Source organism: Cajanus cajan, chromosome 9, assembly GCF_000230855.2.
Source record: "Cajanus cajan strain Asha chromosome 9, NIPB_CcT2T_4, whole genome shotgun sequence".
In the NCBI taxonomy this organism is placed as follows: Eukaryota; Viridiplantae; Streptophyta; class Magnoliopsida; order Fabales; family Fabaceae; genus Cajanus; species Cajanus cajan.
In genome coordinates, this window is record NC_138525.1 from 49,522,187 (window position 1) to 49,540,906 (window position 18,720).

Here is an 18,720-nt window from a genome sequence, read left to right on the forward strand (position 1 = left end):
ACAAGTGGGCACAAGGATTTGGAATGGTTTAGAGTATGTTTGGGTTAGTGTTTGTATATTTAAACATTCTTTGAGTAGTCACAAAATATCGCACTGTCTTCCTCCTTATTACATTGAATAATAGACTTTTTTGTTGCAACCTCCATTTCAATTAAAGCAACAAGTTTGTCACTTTTATTTTAAAGTTGATAAAAGTGTTTTTATGATAAAAGTATCCAAACATGAATCAAGTTAACTTAACCCACTTTTAATTAAACTTAAATTTAAAAAATTAAGTTCAACTCAACTTAATTTTCTAATTATAATCCAAACATACACTTAATCACTAAAAGATATGATATTCATCACAATGATCGACTAAAAAGTAAAAAGATTACCGTTTAAGAACTTGTAAAAATATTTTTGAGAGTTTATTTATAAAAAATAAAAAATTATTTCTTATAAAATTATCAAAACACATAAATTTATATAAAAACAAACATTAAATCTATAAAATATGAAATCTTATTGGCCGAATTAGTTCAAAATAATGTTAACTACATGATTGATTTGATAGTATAGTTCATATTTAGAAGACTAAAATATTAGTTTTATCTTTCAAAAGCAAACATGGTTAATATTAGGTTAAAATATTTTTTTAGTTCTTATAATTTCATTCACTTTATCTTATAATTTTTATAATTTAAACTAAATTTTTATTTTTTATATTTATCTTTCTTTTTAATTAACTCTTTTTAATAAAATTGTGGGAGGGTTCACCTAGCAACAAATAATTTCCGATTCATCATCCATACGAAACTTATGCAGCTCTTAATAAGATACTAAATAACCAGACACTTTAAACCAACTATATATCTTTCATTAAAATGATTTTATTACCATTTTAAGTGCTTCAAAAAGCTTATACTATACTAAATACCCTCTCCTTTCAACACATGACAAAGTCCAAATAGAAAATAATGCTCCATCTGTGAACTTGTTTCACAGACGCAAAAACAATGGTGACAAAGCAAAAAGTAATAACAGCAGAAACAAGGTTGTAAAATGTTTAAAAGAGAGAATGAGGAATGGTTGCATCAGTAGGTTTCCATCTATGACGAAGAAAAAAACATTGCCACAGGATGAAGGTCCTTTCTCAATTTTCATCCAGGGTCAGCTTGCATCATCATCTGCACTTAATCCAAGCAGGTCATCATCATAAGAAACAGGTATCCTTAATCTGTCATGAACAGAGTAACGTTTCCTTCAGTCAGTACCTGATGGTTCATGTTTGTCTTGCATTTGCAATACAGAAAAGATGTCAAAAACATTTCCCTGGTGCCCGCTAACAAATGTAGAGGCCTCCCATTGAGAAGAATCCTCTTTCTTTTCCACAGGTGGTTGCTTGAATTACTTCTGCATTATTATAAACAAGATGAACAATGAGAAGAGAAACTAATTATTACAAAGCAAAATGATCTGAGTAATCTTGGTTATGCATTAATTAGTGATTATTCATAACACTTATTTAGGAGCAAAATGACATAACTCTTTAACACAATAAGATATGATAAAATTCCCAATTGCACAAGGGTTGAAGAAAGATCTTTTGGTTCAATCTTGGACTTAATTTTTGGAATGTAGGTAAAGAAATTAGATGCTAGAAATGGAGGGAAGGAAACGGTAAAGGAATGGAGGAAGAATCACTCTTCCAAGGAAGGTTTCACACAAAAAATTGTGGATGATCCTTTGATATGCCCAAATTCTTGAATCACTCGAGAACAATCGGAGAATCACTCTCACTTAGTTTTTTTTTTATTAAAACTCAAATTCTTGTCTATCTTTTATTCATCCCAGTGGGGCAGCTTATAAGCTTACAACCAAGACCTTTCACTTACATTAGTGGACAATTAATGGACTCCACTAAGCCTATCAATTATGACCACTAATGACAAAACATTAAAAAAACCACTTTAGTGGGCAATTGTTGAACTCCACTAAGCCTAACAATTATGACCACTAATGACAAAACATTAAAAACACATGCTAAATTCGTGCACCCTTTGGTATGCCTCATGGCTGATTCATCCCAAAGGTTTTGGACCTTATTTAACTAAAAACAACTTGCCTAATAACTAGCCCAATAAGTGGTGCAGCCCAAACAAGAGTTGGCAGCCACTTTAACAAGAGTTTTAGGTCTTTATATTTACTAATTACAAGTACTAAAAACACCCACTAAGAAAACCCTAGTCATTGGTCCTCCAACTCCTTTGAGTGCTCCCATCAGATTCACATCATACCCTCCTTCTTTGAGAAGATTCGTCCCGAATCTTAAGGCTTTATTTATTTTCTAATTTATTTAATTTACTAACTACTACAGAAATGCAAATGCTTCCTCCTGGGTCGAAGACATCTCGCTTGTATCCATCTCTAGCTTCACCTGTTGGTAAGTTATTAATCATCAACGAAACAAATAAAACCTCTTCAAACTCATAACCACAAACATACTCAATGAATAGGAATTGAATCCCATTCAAGTGGTAACTTTGGAAAATTGTAACTTCAAACAACAAATCAACTTCATCTTCCAGGTGCAAGGTCTCTTGAATTTTATTTTGAGAGGTGGGCAGAATGTATAAAGGTGCATTAGGAATGATGTTGACATGCTTCTTCAAACAAGAAAACTTGTGTTCCTGTTCCTGTATAGTTGACACATCAAAAGAAGAAAATGTAACGTTAGAGTTGTCATTTTCCTCTCTGTGTATCTCATCTTCTTCTCTCATTTTCTCTTCTCTTTCTTTTGCTATCTTTATTTTCAATTTCAGTTGATCCTCATGTACAGCGTCGGATGATAGACATATCAACTTAATCCTTCGTCCACCATGCACAAAAGAAATAGAAGGTCGTTCAGGATTTATAATTTTATTGTACAACCATGGCCTCCCTAATAACATATGGCATGTCTCCATGGGGGCAATATCACAAAGAACTTCATCTTCATATTTTCTAATAGAGAATTTAATCATTGCTTGTCCATTTGTAGTGGGCAGACATAATTTCTCAATCGCCCTGCTGCTCACAACATTTTTGAAATTGAATTCATCTACTGCGACCAAAAACAGAGAGTCGTCAACCAAACATCTTGTATAGTAAATTTCCATTTCCATTCAAACCCAGAGCCGAAGCTCTGATACCAAATGATATGAATCCAGAGGGATGGATTCGTTTTACGGATCTATTGTTCAGATTTCCGTTGAAGTACTTTTGTTATAATTGTAAATCAGTTTAATTCCATCAACGGTCTCAAACACGGCAAGTATACCGGCTGTTCAAGTAGTAAAAATATCGTATCCACAGGGATTAGAAGGTAAAATAAGCATTTATTGACTATTCGTGACTAAAGAATAATTCCAATTTATAGTTTGTCATGTAAATGTGAGATGAAGAGCATGACTATTGGAATGTTAAAACTATAAAAAGATTAGTTTTAGAATGGGAAAGAGTAGAAATGGGATAATGGTATTGTGAGGCTGTGGGGGTCAGATTTCACCGAACGTAACACTAATGTATCCTTAATCTCTTATTAAATTCATTGCTTAGTCAACCCATAAGTTTACTCAAACCTAATCCCTTAGAAAAAGAGCCTAGGTGCGGATATTGAATATCAATCCCTTGAGTACCCAATACCTACACCTGCATTACGGGCTAGGGTTTAAGACTACTAATAGGTCAAGCTCTATCCCTAGATACAATCTCCACTAGGCATATGTTCCAGAACTAATTTCAAAGGTATTTCGCAATACTCAATGGAACCTTAAATCATGCAAAGGGTGATCAATCCAAAGCAAGCATTAAGCAAAGAAACAAACACAACAATGAATGAAACAGCAAATATATATATCATTGAAAACGTAAGGATTACAATAGAGTATGTTGGCTACATCTAACCCCACAAAATGGATGAAACCACTCAACAAAGAGGGCAAATACAAAATAGAGATGAAAGGAGGATGAAGAACCGAAGGAAAGATCCGCACACGGACGATCCCAAGCCCTGAGAATCCCTTCCGCAGCTCCTGGAGGCGCCCAATGTGAGAATGAGGGAGAAACCCTCGAAAATGGCTTCAAATACGAGCCTGGGAGGTCAGATTAGGGTTTCGCGCCCGGCGCCTAAGTCTTCGCGCCTGGCGCAGCGTCTTCTGAGCACTTTCTACCTCATTATAAGCCCGGCGCAATTACTTTTTACGCCCGGCGCAGTGTCTTCCAGAGGCTTTCAAGCATTCTCTGCCTTAGAGCGCGTCCGGCGCAATTCTCTATTAAGCCCGGCGCAATTCATTCCAGAGAGTTTTGAGGTACTCTCTGCCTCGATCACACCCGGCGTGGTGGAGTCTCGCGCCCGGCACATGTATGACTTCCAGAAGTCCACTGCTCTGTTCTTCTCAAGCCCGGCGCGGCGTCATCTTGCGCCCGGCGCAGCCACTCTGCTCTGCTCCTTGGCTCCTTATGTTTCCAATCCCAAAGATCTTCAATCCTCAAATCTCTAGCTCAATACCTGCACAAAAAATGAGGTGTATTAAGGTATTGTTAGCTGAATTTGGGTTAGTTATATCTGCACGCAAAATGAACCAAAAAGAGAACAATTATATTGCAATGATTCAAAGGATGAGTGGAATTTGTTCAATAAGTCTCATCCAAAAAGAGGTAAAATTGAGACTTAACATCTATCTAGGTTTGAAACTTCATAATTAATAAATTAATATAAAAAAATATGGATTGAGGTAAGAAATGGAGGAAAGGAAACGGTAAAGGAATGGAGGAAGAATCACTCTTCCAAGGAAGGCTTCACACAAAGAATTGTGGATGATCCTTTGATATGCCCAAATTCTTGAATCACTCAAGAACAATTGGAGAATCACTCTCACTTAGTTTTTTTTTATTAAAACTCAAATTCTTGTCTATCTTTTATTCATCCCAGTGGGGCAGCTTATACGCTTACAACCAAGACCTTTCACTTACATTAGTGGGCAATTAATGGACTCCACTAAGCCTATCAATTATGACCACTAATGACAAAACATTAAAAAAATCACTTTAGTGGGCAATTGTTGAACTCCACTAAGCCTAACAATTATGACCACTAATGACAAAACATTAAAAGCACATGCTAAATTCGTGCACCCTTTGGTATGCCTCATGGCTGATTCATCCCAAAGGTTTTGGACCTTATTTAACTAAAAACAACTTGCCTAATAACTAGCCCAATAAGTGGTGCAGCCCAAACAAGAGTTGGCAGCCACTTTAACAAGAGTTTTAGGCCTTTATTTACTAATTACAAGTACTAAAAACACCCACTAAGAAAACCCTAGTCATTGGTCCTCCAAGTCCTTTGAGTGCTCCCATCAGATTCACATCAAGATAGCTGCACAAACTATGTTTAATGGAAGAGGCTGCCCCTAACTATTCAGTAGTCTCGGCCAGAAGAACAAAGCAATATTAGAGAAATAACAATATAAAAAACAAAATCTCCCCCATTTTTTGGCCAGCAATTTGAAAATTCATTTAACCATGAGAGTCATCAACAATTTTCTACATCAAGTTTATGCTTACCTCACATGTCAGGAACAAAAATTTCAGAGGAGATATCTTTGCAAAGTGGCAAGTGGGGGTTGTTTTGTTCTAATCAGTAAATTAGTAAATATGCACATACAAGATTTATGAACCAAAAATGCTACTTCGTCATGCAGTACATGGAGAACAAGTTTTTGAGGGGTTTTTCTTCTTTTGTGTGTGCACACAGAGCGTGTGGAGAAAAGGAGAGGAGGATTTAAAATTTATTCTAAAGTTTTTTTTAAAAGAGTTTGAGCAAGTGATATCATTGGAATTAAACTATACTTTCCCAGGCGCCTAGCTTTATTTAAACCTTCAAAAATTTAGAGGGTAGGCTGTTAAAAACAAAAGAATTCCTTTTCAAATTTATTATAAAAACAGAATCCCTTATTATACCAAAGATGCAGTAGGCTGACGAGGAACTATTAATCTCATTTTTGTTAATGTGGCCATTTATTCTACAAGTCTAGTGGTCACCAACCTTGTAAATTGCTACAGAAACACAATAGGTCCTCAACTCTGCCTACGTAGTACCTATTACATTTCCCACTCTAGGTAAAAGAATTCCATTACCATAGTTCCGATTAGGAACCTGGAATTCAGGTATAGTTTTATCAAAGAAACAACCGAAAACACTTCTCTCCTCTGATATTATAGAGATATCAGTTCAGGGAAGACCTATACAAATATACATACCTCTCACTGAAAATGAAAGAAAGAGCGCATTTTGAGGGTCTGCTATCCGCCTATCCACACTCAGTGAATTCTTCCTCACCATCCTCTTTTTGCCCTTCACTTTTTAATATCAGACCCTCTAACCAAAATTCTATCGTGTTTGTCACCTTTCCCTAACTGCACATAGAATTAATGCTGTTGTGAATAACCCTCTCTCCCTTTCCTTGTACAGACGACTAGATTCTCCTACAAGGAGTGCATGTGCAATTAAATTCAACTTTCAGTTCAGCGTGATTCCACTACATTTATCAGGGCAAACTTATTAACCGAATGCTCGCCATCCCAGTCATAAGGAAAATGCCTAGCATGTTTAAAGTTTATACCAAAATATTATCTTTGATTCACCAATTTTCCCCTTAACTTTAACTATTCATATATATAGTTGAAACTAAACAAAGAATGATACCACTACAACATTATGAAACAAAAGTCCTGTCATATGAAATTTAGATAGCCCTCAAGAAAATAATATTATGCATATTTAGAGAGATCCAGTTTTGGCTGACTTTGTTGGCTGCTCCATTTAGGAGAGCAAGATGAAGAGACGAAATAGATATCAACCTTCAAAATAATTAAATAATTGAAGTGGTTCATCAGCCAAGAACATCAAAGCTCAGGCAGAGGACTGAAATGATCTCTTATAAAAATCTGCAATGTTAGATACAACATGGTACACAACAGAGATTATGAATGGTTGTATGGCACTATGAAGAGTAGATCAGCATAATCAGCTGATCCATATCAGGTAGAATCGAACTCTCACCTTTCCTTACAACAGCGAGTAAAAACCTCACCTCTGTTTGAGTAAGGGAAAATATTAAAAGGAAAACAAATTAAAAAAAAAGGATCAATTTATTTTAAAAAAAATAATGCAATGCACATTCCTGCGGGAGATGAAACAGGGAGAGGCTAGAGAGCCGGTGATAAGCCACAAATAGGAACATCCATAAAGTATCAATAGAAGTGTTGATGGTGTAGAGAACCATAAGTCAGTGGCTCACTGTAACCCACCGAATTCAAACCACCATATCCATATCCAATCATTACTAGCAATAAATACAATTAAAAGAACAGAAAGTGTTTTGAATTATGAAATTAACGCAAGAAGGAGAACAGACAACAAGTGTGAAGTAAGTCAAGATACTTAAGTAATGGACAGTCAGCACATTTAGTTACCAAAAATATCATTACCTGTCTTAAATTGTTTCCCAACCTCCAAATGGGACATGATATTTCATAGAAAGCTGACCAACTAATAAAGAATAAAAGTTTTCAACATGAAATCAACATTGCATTGCATGATAGGGTTCCAATACCTCTTTAAAGATATCACTTATTGCAGAAACCCCAAGGCAAGCAGCAGCTGTATATACCATGTATGACTTCTCTTTCATTCGCCGACATGCATGTATCACAAACCTGAAAAAGGGTACAAAATTCACTAGTAGTTATAAAATTCATCTTTCTTTGAGGATAAGTTTGGTTACAAATTTACAACAATCGGGGCGTATCTAAGAATTTTGAGGCCTTAAGCAAAAATTAAGACAGGGACCTATATTAATATAGCCTAATAATTTTTATGTTATTTTTCTAGCTTTTTGAGTTTTAAAATTATTTATTAAAGTTTTATAATGAAGTAATTATAACATCTCACTCTTAATAGATAATATAGTTAACCATTTAATTTATCTTGTAGTATAGTTGATCTTAAATATGATTTAATCAATTTTAATTTTGAAAAACTTCTTTCGGCAGTTAACATAGATACATGTAATGTTAATAATATTCTATAAGCAATGTATGTATTTGAAAAAGAACATGATTTTTTTATATAGTTCAATATTGTTAATGGTGTGTTAATTTCATTTGTTAGAATTTCTTTCAATAAATTTAATTCTGAAAACAAATCAAGGCCATCAATATCAGAAAGGTCATAAAAACTCAATCTTTTCAAGTTTGATACAATATTTTTTCAATTCATCTTCTCCTAAATTTTTAAATTTTTTTGAATCAAATAAAAAACCAAACATGTTTTCATATTCTAAAAATTGTTCAAATTGACTCTCAATAGCAGAAATAGATTGATTTAATATATACAAAAAATAATCAATGCGAAAAGAATCTTCAACAGAATGAGCTATTTCGTCACTATCAATGTCATCCAAATATTTTTTTTCCTATGAATCTTAGGTTTTTCATTGACCTTAGGCTCTATATCCAGTTCAATAACCATTTCTTTGGTGGATTCTAATGCAAATGCAAAACCATTTTCCTTATAATTTTTTAAATAAGTTATAAGGCCTCTGAAGTGATCTATAGCAATATCTATATGCATATCTTTAGATTGCATGATCTTACTTACAGAATTAACCGCAAAAAGTATATCATACCAAATATTCATTCCTAATAAAAAATTTAAAATTCTTCATCTCATAAGTTGCTAAACACATTGCTTCGCTCTTTATCTTAGGATCTTCACTAGTTTTCGATAATTAAACAAGTGCATTCCTTATTTTTGGCGCTTGAAACTTTATGGCTTTGATGCTTTCAATTCTACATTCCCATCTAGTTTGAGATAGTGATTTAACTGAAAACTTAGATACATTTTCTTGTAAAATTTTCCACCGTTTGGTAGAAAAAGCAAACAAAGAATAAATCAGCACCCAGAATTATATTAAGTTTTAAGGATCTTACAGAGTAGGAATCAATCAAGAAAAAAGGCAGAGTAGGACCGTATTACTCCTAGTCAAGTTCTCAAATTAGACGTGAAGAAGGAATTGAAGATGAAAATAGAGAGAGAATAAGAAAGAGATAGACTAGAGAGAAAATAAAGAGGTTGAAAATCTACCATCTATAAAAGACAAAAATAAGTAGTAATGTCCATTAAGTGACTTTTCATTTATAAAACTAATAAATAGGTTATTGGCTTTTAAGTAATTTTAATAAGAAAATAAGATATATAAAATATGTAAAATATGTGTCTTATAAAATATTGGGCCTTATCTCAAATATTAATTTTTTAAAAATTAATTTATATTAATAATACTACTATTAAAAAAAATTAAAAATCTTGTAAATTTAGAGACTCTAAACAATGACCTTAATTACCTTATTGAATGTCTAGCCGTCACAATAATAAGGTTGTTGTCTTGTGAAGCAAAGATGGTAGTAGTTTAAAATCTGAAAACAACCTTCCAACTTACAAAGTTTGCACACATCTATCTTTCTCATACCCCCATTAGGTGGGAGCCTCATGCATTGGACCACTCATTATTTACATGGATAAGGAAAAAGCAATGAGCTATGTTTCAATTCATGATGGACACGGATTCTCGTCAGCCACTGTACATGCAGCGACAAAAGAAGACATAAAGCCTAGGTGAGACTCATTTGTCATCAAGTGAGTCCCATCTAGACCCTGTGTCTTCATATCTCTTCACTGAAGTAAAATTGTTGAATGTGTGATTCCATGGAAGAATCACTGTCACCATGAGAATAGCCAGTGCACAGTAATCGTGTGTAGTTAATTTTGTGTCTGTTTGGTTTAAATTTAGCAAAATTTGATGAAACGAGAAATTGTATGTATTGGGTAATATTGAATTTACATTTAACGCACAACTCAATAATATACACTTAAATATATTATCAGGTGAAATTTCAACTCTCTTTGGTTTATATTTAGCAGAATTGATGTCACAAGAATTTGTATCTATTCGGTAATATTCATTTAAATTTAACGCAGAACTTAATAATAGTATAATACACACTTAAATATATTATCAGGTGAAATTTAAACTCTACTAAGTTTAAATTTAGGAGAATTCATGTAGCGAAAATTTGTATTTATTTGATAATATACATATACATTTAACGTAGAATTTAGTAATATATTCTTAAATAAATTACCAAGTGAAGTTTCAACTTGATAAAATAACAACGTATGATACTATACTTCGTTGAACATTAATGTTATAATTTAAAATTTAAATTATATATGTCCATTTAAATTTAATTAATATTCTAGTTATTATTCTTTTAACTTTTGTTACGTACAATGTGCGGCCGGTCCTTTCTAGTTTCTAGTATCTTAGACCAAGTCTTGGATTTTAGTTTTTTTTTATAATTAATTTCTTTTTATCCATTTAACTTATTATTTTAAGTTGGTTTTATTACGTTGTATTGTTGGTTGTTGCACGATGCTTTTTCTACAGAATGCAAGTTGCTCTTGGTTGGTCACGTTGGTGCATATCTTGCGACACAATACGCTTTCACGGTTTTTATTTTGTGGAGATACACAGAGGTGTTTTTCTTTCTATAAATACCATGCGAGGAAACGTAAAATATATAACATACATCACAAAAGTGAAAGTTATCTCTCACTCAAATTTTTTTAATATTATTAAATATTTTTGGAGCAACGTATTTTAGTTCAGAAATATTTCATCTATACATATTATAAAGGAATATTGAAATATGAAACTATTTTTGGTCTCTACATTTGAGTGAACCATTATACCCTTCAAATATAAAAAAAATATATATTCTTTGAATAATTACACTTAACCTTATAATATGTTGTCTGTGTATAATTATTAGGGACACGAAGTGTCTAGATCCCTCTAGTTACACATAAACAATATGGAGAAGGGCGTAATATAAAGTTCAAACTACTAGTTAATAAGAATTTTTTCTCTCTAAGAATAATACTTCACGTTTACTATTCTTAAATTTAATTTACTTTTTATGTTTAATTGGTTGTTACTAATTATTTTGTTTTTTTTTATTTGAAGTATTTATCGTGTTCATGATATTGACTTTCTTGATAAATATAATATTTATTTATTTGTACTCTTAATTTTTTCAACAATTTTAGAGAGATAGCTCTTTTCTTATTCGATATTAACATGTCTGCAATGAATGTTTTAAAGTCTTTGAGTAGTAAGCTAAAAATAATTAATCGTGACAACAATGAAATTTTGACTTATTGAGTAGGGTTTATTTTATATTATTTTAAATGAAAAAATAGAAAAAAAAAATTGACGGTGCTTTGGTTAAAATTAGCTTTTCTAGTGATATTTCTAGTGATAGATTTCTATCGTGATTGCAATTGCAATTTTAGCGCTCTATATGATAATATTTATAAAATATTTTGTCATACAAAAATTGTTTTACAATTATGGAGTGCTCTTAAATTGAAATATGGTTCTACTAAAAAAATATTTAAGATGATACTTTTGTGAAAGAATGATTAATTTTCAAATAAAAGATAAAAAAACTTTTTTCAGACCATGTTAATGAATTTGAAAACATTATTTATGACATGAAGATGAAAGAAATTATTTTGTGTGACATTATGTTTGTTAGTCTTTTAATTTCTAAAGCGTCTCTTTCTTGGTCTAAATTTGCAACTTAAACATAAACTTGATTATTTTACTTTAGATGACTTATTGGTTTCCTTGCAAATTGAAGATAACACCATCTTTTACAAAAGGATTCTCATAAACCTCATTTTCAAGCTAAGTCTCATTTAGTGGAAAATTCTAATAAACCTAAACAAAAGCATTTCAAAAAAATCTATTTTTTCTAAAAATTAATTTTGCTTATTTTTCAAAAGGTAAAAAACAAAGTTTTTAATAACAAAATTAGACCAAAGAGTAAAATTCAAGAAAATGAGTCATTTTGCTTTGTTTGTGGGCAAAACAATCATTTTGCTAAGGACTGTTTTCATTGTCATTATCAACCAAAAGATATTGCATGTAATCCAAAATCATCCTCTCAACTTTGGGCTAATGTTATTACTACTAATGCTAGCTCATATTTCCTATCTAACAGGTATCATGTCACTAGCCAAGAGTTGAATTTTATTTATAACCCAAATGATTGGTAGATTAATTCTAGAGTTAATGTTATGTGAAAAAAATTATTCTTTTCATATCGGGAACATGGCTTAAGTACTGTGAACAAAGGAAATGGGAGCTTAACACATTTTATTAGTCTAAGTCGAGTAGAATTAGGATTATCTTTTGAAATTTTTCTTGTCTTAGATTAAGTTTTTCATGTTTTTGGAATTAGAAAAAAAAAATTGATTAGTCTTGCTTTATTAGTTCAACAAGGTTTTATATATGTTTTTGAATCTAATAGAGTTGTAACATGGTCCTTTTGTTAGCAAAAGATATATTTGTGATGGTCTGTTTAAACATAATCTCATGTCGTCTTTAATTAACAAACATTCTAGTATTTCTTCATCATTTGTTTCAAATGTTGAATGTTGCGATACTTGACATGGTAGACTTTGGCATATTAACTTGAAATCCATTAGAAGAATGATACTCTTGATTTTATTCCTAGTGGATCGAAACAAAAATATAAAGTTTGTGTTCAATCTAAACAATCTAGAAAAACTTTTTCAATATTGTGTTTGAAAGGAAACTTATTTGCTTGAGCTTATTCATAGTGATATATATGTGATAACAATGGTGTGTTAACTCGTGGTGGAAAAAGACATTTTATTAATTTCTATTAGTGACTTCTCAAAATATTGTTATGTGTATTTAATAATTCATAAAAGTGAATTATTTGATAATTCAAGGTTTATAAAGTAGAGATTGAAAATCAATTAAAAAGGAAAATTAAAATCCTTCATTTTGATAGAGAAGGGAACATGCCTCTAATGAAATATGTGAATATTTTGAATCACATGGTATTTTTCATGAAGTTATTCCACCTTAGGCTCCTCAATTCAATGGAATTATTGAAAAATATATATATATACTTTGTTATCTATGATAAATGTTATGCTTACAAGTTTTGGTTTGCCTAATAATTTGTGGGGAGAATCTTTGTTTACTATATGTCATGTTCTAAATATAATTGCTTATAAAATTTTTTATAAAACCCTTTATGAACTTTGAAAAAATAGAAAACCAAATTTGAAATATCTCAATGGTGAATATTCCTCTTAATAAGAAAAGGAAAATTGGTCTCAAGGATGTTAATTGTGTTTTTCTTGGTTTTTTTTTTTTTTTTTGCATAGTATTACTTATAGATTTTTAGTTATTAACTCTAAAATTACTGGAATTTCTAATAATATAATTATGAAATTTAAAGATATTATTTTTTGAAAAAATGTTAAAGAAGTTTAATTATTTTTATGTGAAATTTGTTTCTACACCATTTGACTCTAATATAAAATTAAAGAAAAATATTGGTGAAATTCTTACTTTCATAAGGAATTTTATTTAAAATATGATATACAGTAAACAAAGATTCCCCCATAAGTTATCAAGTTGGCCAAAACTTATAAGCATGACATTTATCATGTCTAACAAATTACAATTTTTTCTTTCATCAATTCCATTGTATTAATGGGCATAGGATGAAGTAATTTCATAAATACTACCATGTAATTCAAAATATTAACCCATTTCAACATCTATTTTATAAACTTAAAATTTATCAAACACTTTTATGAATTATTAAATACACATAACAATATTTCGAGAAGTCATCACTGAAAGTAATAAAATGTTTCTTTCCACCACGAGTTAACATATCATTGTTATCACATATATCACTATGAATAAGTTCAAGCAAACAAATTTCCTTTTGAACACAATTTTGAAAGGTTTTTCTAGGTTATTTACCTTGAACTCAAACTTCACATTTTTTTTTTCAATTCACTAAAAGATTTAGGAATAAGATCAAGAGACATCATTCTTCTAATAGGTTTCAAGTTAACAAGCTAAAGTCTACCATGCAAAGTATCACAACATTCAACATCTATAATAGATGATGAAGAAATGTTAGTATGTTTGTTAATAAAAGAAGACATGAGATTAAGTTTGAATAAACCATCACAAATATATTTTTTGCCAACAAAAGAATCATGTTGAGAAATTACAACTCTATTAGATTTAAAAACAACTTTAAAACTTTGTTAAACTAATAAAGGAACAATAATCAATATTTTTTAATTTCAAAAACACGAAAAACTTCATCTAAGACAAGACAATTTTCAGAAAATAATTCTAATTCTATTCAACCTAGACTGATAATGCGTGCTAAGCTCCCATTTTTCATGCTCACAATATGTGAGCCACATTCATGATATAAAAAGAATATTTTTTTTATCAACACACATGAACATTAATACCACAGTCAATCAATCAATCATGAGTTATAAATAAAATTCAACTCTAGGCTAGTGAGTCAGCAACATGATACTTAATAGATGGAGAATCCAAACTAACTTTAGCTATAATAACATTAGCTTGAAGCTGAGAGGATGATTTTGGATCAATTGCAATTTTTTTTTGTTAACAAAAACAATGAAAATAGTCCTTGACAAATTGATTGATTCACCCATAGCCAGAGCAAAATGACTCATTTATTTGAGTTTTACTCTTTGGTCTATTGTTATTAAAAACCTTGTTTTTATTTTTTGAGAAATGGGAGCTTTGACCAAACTTATTTTAAAAAAAAAACTAGATTTTTTAAAAGACTTTTGTTTAGGCCTATTAGAATTCTCCACTAAATGAGTCTTAGCTCGAAAATGAGGTTTATGATAATCTTTTTATTAAACACGATGCTTATCTTTAATTTACAAAGAAATCAATAAATCATCAAAAATAAAATAATCAAATTTATGCTTAAGTCTTGCAAATTCAGACCAAGTAGGAAGTAATTTAGAAATTAAAAAACTAGCAAACATAATGTGACAAAAAATAATTTCTTTCATCTTCATGTCATAAATAATGTTTTCAAATTTATAAACTTGATTTGAAAAATATTTTTCATCTTTCATTTGAAAATAAATATTTTTTCATAAGAGTATCATCTTAAACCTTTTTCAAGAGAACCATATTTCATATCAAAAGCATTTTATAACCCAAACAATTTTCGTATAACAAAAGATTGTATAAAGAAAAAACATCTCCATTACTTTAATAGTTTGAATTTTATAGTGTAATTCTTTCTTAAGATACATCAATTTGTTAAACTATTTGTGTGATGTGAAAGGTTTTCGAATACAACTACAAAAGGTATTATAAAATTTTGAAGGAAAGATAATTTTTATTTTTGTGATGTATGTTGTATATTTTACATTATTCACACATAGTATTTAAAGAGAGAAAACCACCTCTATGTAGCATAATAAAATAAAATCTAATAGCGACAGCAACCTGCAGCAAGCAATCATCAAACAATATAACGTACGAAAACCAACTTAAAATAATAAGTTATATAGATAAAAGAAAAAATAAATTAAATAAAAATTAAAATCCAAGACTTGGTCCAGATACTAGAAAGGTAATCGAACTGCAAATTATATATAACATATTCTATTTTTACTTTTTAATAGATTATTATACCATTAAATATATAAAAAAAAAAGTTATATTCTCTTTTTAAATAATTAGACACAATCTTATAATATTTTATCTTCTTTTTTTGTTCGTTCTTGAAGTATCTTCCTTGGGAGATATCTCAAAGGGTGGGATAGTTGGCCCCAAGATTTAACGCGACTGAATACACAAGGCAAGATTCAAATCTCTGACATTACTTAAGCATGGATCAACCGCCCCTACCGCTAAACCACACGCAGTTGAGATTATAATATTTTATCTTGTATCTATATATTTTATCTGATATATATAATTTAAAATTTAAATTATAAGATTAATTTTCAACAATATCCGGTTAAACAAATTATGGAGAAAAAAAATAAGGACGAGGGTTAAAACCTGTTAACGTGGAGGGATCTTTTGAGGAACCCTTCTCCTTTTTCTCCTGTTAGATTTGCGCCCAAGGTACTTACTCAGCATTTCGGGAATGGCACTGTTCCTGCTCCTGCACGAATTCCGTTCTTCCGCATCAATGATATTCATAGCAACGTGGTCCACCTTATCTTCTTCCAATATCGTATCCAAAATATTCTCCCCATTCTCTATGTCCGATGAAAATCTCAACGCAAAACGCACAAAAGCACAAGACGATGAAAATCGTATCAAAAGCTTTTGCGCTGCTGTATTCTTATCAATTTATCAGTACCCGCTCCTTCTCTCTGCTTATATATCCCACTCACTCCCACTGCCACTGCTTCAATTCAGGGGCGAGTATAACGGATTTAGGTTCTTCTAGACTCATTTAATATCTAATATAATATTTTTTAAAAATAATAAATTATATTGATTTATTGAGTGTTACTGATAAAAATTTATCTATTATTAATATTTTTTAATATTATATTTATAATTCCCTTCAAAAAAATATTATATTTATAATAAAATTATTTATTTTAATATATATTATAAAATATACCTAAATTTAAATTTTATACTTTTTTACTTTAAGGTTTAACTATACAATTTTTACAATTTTAATCTTTTTCACTATTTTAATTTTATTTTATTTTTATTTTTAATTACGTAATTTTAATTTTTTAAATTTATAAAATTTGTAATTTGAATCTTTTCATTTCATCCATTAATAATTAAGATCACAATGTTAGTCATAATATAAATTAAAAGATGACATGATAATTAAAATTTAATAATATTTAAATTAAATTTTACTTTTAATTCTCAGTTTTATCCATTAAACTAATAAATGAGGTGAAAATGAGAATCTAAAATGTGTTTAATATAAATATTATTAAATATTATAATTATGTCATCTATTTAATGTCAAATCAAAATTAATGTTATAATGTTAATAATCAATAGATGAATATTTGACTATAGGACAAAAATTACATATTTTACAAAATTAGGGGACTCGAATTTGGAAACTAAAAATAAAGAGATCAAAGTTGCAAATTTGATATTATAAAGAGACTAAAAATATAATTTACCTTAAAATTAATATAATGTATAAAAAATGAGTCAATCTTGTAACACTGTGTAATTTTAAGCTTTATTAATTAATTATATGATATATATATATATATATATTGATTAATTATTGAATTATTGTAATTGTTATTACTTTAGAGCTCTAAGGGTTAATAGATCCTAAAGAGTTAAGTTGTTGTTGAGATAGTTTTAGATTGAGTTAAGTTAACAAAGTTTAGAGAATGACATATAAGATTTTTCTTAAGATGTAAGCTTTATAAGTTCATATCTTAAGAAAACTTAGAGAGAAGTTCATATCCTAAGAAAACTTAGAGAGAAGTTAAAGAAAGGGACTATAAAGTTAGAGAAGTTCTTTCTATTTTTGACTCGACAAATTCCTTTTAGATCCTTCCTGTAGCTTAATTGAGTTGAATGATTGGTGATTTAATGTCTTGGGAGTTGAGAATCCGAATTGGAGAATGTCATTTATTTTACTCTTAAAAGATGTTTAGTAGGGAAGAAGTTTTTTCAAACCTAATAATCATGTAAAAATTGCAAATCCTGGGAATAGTTAAAATATATTTAGTTACTCATAAAAGTTTATGAAAATATTCATCCAGGATTCTTGAAAATTAAAATTTTTAATGTTTAGTTACAATATTATATTCCTAGATATAATAATATTTTTTACTGAAATATTCTTTATTAAAATATTTTTTTACTTAAATCATATTACAAATATAACATTAAACTATTTTAAAAAGTTGAAAAGTTATTAATATTATTTAAATACATAATTCGACAAAAAATAAAAAATGCTACATTATTAAAAAATAAAAATAAATAAATAAATGTTAACAAATATCTTTAAAATGTAAAAACAAAATAAACTTTAATAATATTATTAAAATTAAAAAATCAAGAAATAATGAGATACAAAAAAAAAGAGAAATAGAATATGGGAGAGGAATGGAAGAGGCGTGAGAGTGAGGGAGCGATAGAAAGTAAAAAAAAAATAAAAGGATAAAGATGAAGAGCAAAAGAAAAATAGAAAAAAAAAGAAAAAGAAAATATTTTTTATTTAAAAAAACTATAATATATATATATATATATATATATATATATATATAACTTTCCTTATAATTCGAAAAAATTAAATCCTCACCCCTTTTAAAGGAATTTTTTTTGAGAAAGTGTAATAGAATATCACAAAATTATATTTCTTATAATCCTTTTTTTTTATATAAAAAAACTATTAAACATAAGAAATCAAGATTCTCAACTTAAAATTCTTGTAAAATTAAAAAAAAAAAAATTGGTTATCAAACTCCACCTTAATATCATTAGGGATATTTGAGCGAGAAAAACTGAAATTTTATGTATTCGTATCATTTTGGTTCCATGTTAATTCGATTTCTAATACTTTTGAGTAAACAAAGTAGATGTAAAGATCATATTAGTAATAAGTAAATACTTGGTACCTAAAAAGTCTTGAGATTTTATTTTTGACAGGAAAACGATTGCATTTTTTTGTTACATGAGCTAAAAAGGAATAAAGAAAAAGGGA

The 18,720-nt window shown here is 29.6% G+C and overlaps 1 long non-coding RNA gene across 1 annotated transcript; it reads right to left on the bottom strand.

Moving 5' to 3' along the window:
* Nucleotides 1-36: 36 nt before the first annotated feature.
* LOC145951655 (uncharacterized) lies at nucleotides 37-17,465 on the bottom strand. Its single transcript, XR_014429527.1, has 4 exons — nucleotides 16,065-17,465; nucleotides 7,638-7,740; nucleotides 1,257-4,531; nucleotides 37-1,169 (listed from the first exon to the last, which is right to left on the bottom strand). It is a non-coding gene; the product is annotated as an uncharacterized LOC145951655 (long non-coding RNA).
* Nucleotides 17,466-18,720: the final 1,255 nt, after the last annotated feature.